The sequence below is a fragment of the Mastomys coucha genome, unplaced genomic scaffold (genome assembly GCF_008632895.1).
Source record: "Mastomys coucha isolate ucsf_1 unplaced genomic scaffold, UCSF_Mcou_1 pScaffold18, whole genome shotgun sequence".
NCBI classification, from domain to species: Eukaryota; Metazoa; Chordata; class Mammalia; order Rodentia; family Muridae; genus Mastomys; species Mastomys coucha.
Window position 1 is genome coordinate 94,786,747 of NW_022196900.1, and position 3,608 is coordinate 94,790,354.

Sequence of the window (3,608 nt, forward strand, 5' to 3'; positions counted from 1 at the left end):
CAACTAACCCAGACTGGCCTTGAACTCACATTCCTCCCCTTAATCTCCAAGTAGGTGAGATTCCAGGCCTACACAACTATGCCCACTTACTTATTCATGAACAGTGGCTTTCATCTGAGTGAGACACAGGCACTGTGTACTGCTAATGTCAGAGTGCTAACGTCTGTCATTGCAGTTGTGACCTTGTTTTTGTTCAGAGGAAATCCTCAAGCATCAGGGGACAGAAGGAGACAGTGGCAGCAGCTGGCAGGAGCACAGGAGGCACCCGTGCTTCTATTTATTTCCATCAGAATCTGGGTCTGCGCCTTAGGGTTCTGATGACACAGACACCCGGAACAACAGAGCATGTGGGGCTCTGGCAACCCCACTTGTCAGCAGGTGTGCTGCACAGCCGGCTGCCAAGTAAAAATGCTTTGGTTTTAACAGCCCAGCCTTACTTGGGCCAATAGCTACGGCTCTTCCTAGGGGATACTGTTCAGCTAATTTTTAGAAGCTTCCGTTGAGTGATGTCTGCCTCTGCCTGCTTTCATGAAGTGCCTTGTCCTGTGCTTGTGCCTTGTCTTGTTTTACCCTTCCAGCATCCAGTGCTTCATGGGACAGTCTTTTATATAACCTTCTAGCTGGAAGACCTGTCTTGACCCTTCTTAACCCCTGGCTGAAATATGCCCCCAACTTTTCTGCAGAGGTCTATGCCATCTGTTCCCTGACATTGCCTTTCTCTGGGCAGACATGAGATACCATAATCTTAACTCTCATTTTTCCTCATGCTGTGTCCCAGCATTTGAACAGAGCTGTTAATGTATAGTGAAAGGAATCATGGGTCAACATGTGGCTCAGTTAATAGAGTGTATGCATCTACTGTGGAGAGATCTTGGTGCCACTTCAAGGATATCGGCAAGAATATTTGACATTGGGCTAGGGCCAGGAAGTAGGATCAAGATAAATACAGCTGAGGAATGTGTTCCTTGTATCTTGATCATCTTGATGAATCCCTACCGAAGGTGATCACCGGGACTTTGTTTATTGCCTTGTTTGTTCCTTGACCTAAAATGACCCTATTCTTTGCATGTACTTAGAATGGCATAAAAGAGGCTTGGGAAAAAATAAACTTGCTTCAGCACTTGCTGGAGTCAAGCTATAGTACTGTCTAATTGTCTTTTCTTTCTTTAATCTACACTCATTCTCTCAAGACCCTGTTGACTGACTGAGTGGGCTTCGTCAATATACCAACATGCACAAAGCCCTGGCACCCCATAAAACTGAGCACAATAGTGTATGCTTGTAGCTGGGCAGTGGTGATGCACACCTTTAGTCCCAGCACTTGGGAGGCAGAGGCAGATTTTCTGAGTTCGAGGCCAGCCTGGTCTACAGAAGTGAGTTTCAGGACAGCCAGGGCTACACAGAGAAACCCTGTCTCGAAACAACAACAACAACAAAATAGTGTATGCTTGTAGTCACAGCACCTGGGAGGAGAGGCAAGAGGACAAGGAGTTCAAAGTCATCTTTGACTACACAGTGAGTTTGAGTACAGACTGAGCTCCATGAGTCCCTATCAGAGAGAGAGAGAGAGAGAGAGAGAGAGAGAGAGAGAGAGAGAGAGAGAGAGAATGAAATTGGTTGTAAGACTATTCTCTGATTGCAAAATTCATCCTCAAAGGACCAAAGTCTTCCCCCTTTGGTTAGGACAAACAGCTGACGTTTACTGACATCTTGCTGAGGACCTAACATTGGGCTGTTGTTTGACTTTTAACAAATTCCTACTCCATTGCTCAGGCTGGCCTTGAACTTACTATGACTCTTCTGCCTCAGCCTCCCAAGTGTCGGGTATCCTAATTAGTTTTGTTTGATGTGACAAGGTCTCTCTATGTAGCTCTGGAAGTCCTGGTCAAACTCACAGATATCTACCTGCCTCTGCTTTCCTACAGGTGTGTGCCACCAGGTAGCTTTTGTCACCTTGGCACAAGCTAGAGTCATCTGGGAAGAGAAACCTCAACTGAGAAAGTCTCATGTTACATGTAGCTTTTGCAACCCCACCTTAATGCTCCGGGTATGGGCCGCATTACCAGCCCCTGCCCAGAGAATATTGGATTCTTGGGTGAAAAACACAGACACACACAGGTTGATTAGTTTCAACCTTCCTTATTAGCTCAATCGCTGGGCTCCTCCTTGGCTAGTACCTTTCCCAATACTCTTAGCTCATCACCTCTCAACCTACCCTAGCTTCAGTTGTTCAGTTGCCTTTAGTCCCAACTCAACCTCCCAACCTCCTGCCTGGAGAAGTGGCTGGTGGCTGCTCCATCCAAGATCTCACATGGCTGGTTGGCTTTTCTTCTGTTGAAGTATGGTGAAAACTTTCCTCTCTCTCCTGCATCTGCTCACTTGCCTGCCACCTGCTGGGACCCAGAAATCCCACCTATCTTTCCTCCCAGCAACTGGCCCATGACATCTTTACTGATAGGTCAAGAACCAATAGGGGAACAGGACCTTAGCATCAGCCCCGCCCCTCCAGCCTCCATCTGATTGCTTGTAGACAGGTCTCTTAGTTAGGGTTCCACTGCTGTGAAGAGACATTGTGACCACGGCAACTCTTATAAAGGATCGCATCTAATTGGGACTGGCTTACAGGTTCAGAGGTTTAGTCCATTATTGTCATGGCGGGAAGCGTGGAAGTATGCAAGCAGGCGTGGTGCTGGAGAAGCCAAGAGTTCTATATCTTGATCCACAGGCAGCAAGGAAAGGCCATGCCACACTGGGAGTAACTTGAGCATAGGAGACCTCAAAGCCCACCCCACAGTGACACACTTCCTCAACAAGGCCATACCTATTCCAGCAAGGCCACATCTCCTAATAGTGCCACTCTCTCTGGGCCAAGTATCCAAACACATAAGTCTATGGGTCCAAACCAATTCAAATGCCACAGTAAGTCTACAGGGTGTTTATTGATTAATGATTGATGTGGGAGGACCAGCCCTGGGCTGGTTGGTCCTGGGTTATATAAGAAAGCAGGCTGAACATACATTGGGGAACAAACTTTTCTCTATGGCCTCTGCTTCCGTTCCTGCCTCCAGATCCCTGCTCGAGTGCCTGCCCTGACTTCCTTCAGTGATGGACGTGATATGGGAATGTGAGAGGAAATAACCCCAGCCTTCCCAAGCTGCTTTGGTCCTGGTGTTCCATGAGAGCAATAGAAGCTCTAACTAAGACACTGAGATTACAGGCATGCACCACACCATGTGGCTTTTAATATCCCATGGATTCAATCAGTCCCCCAAAACAGTTCCATTTACAGAAAAGGAGACCAAGTCTCAGAATAAAGAAATAATTTGCCTCAAGCCACATGACCTGAAGGTTGATTAAATTCCAAAGCACAAACTTTCTTTAAAACATTTTTTTATTTCATTTTTGGGGGGTGTGTATATGTGTGTGTGTGTGTGTGTGTGTGTGTGTGTTCGTGCAGCTGTGCTTGTGCCATAGTGTGCAAGTGGAGGTCAAAGGACAACTTGCACAGAATTGGTTCTCTCCATATGGATGCTGGGGACCAAACTCAGGTCAACAGGCTTGGTGGCAAGTACCGTTATCCACTAAACCAGCTTGCCAGTCTCAAAAAA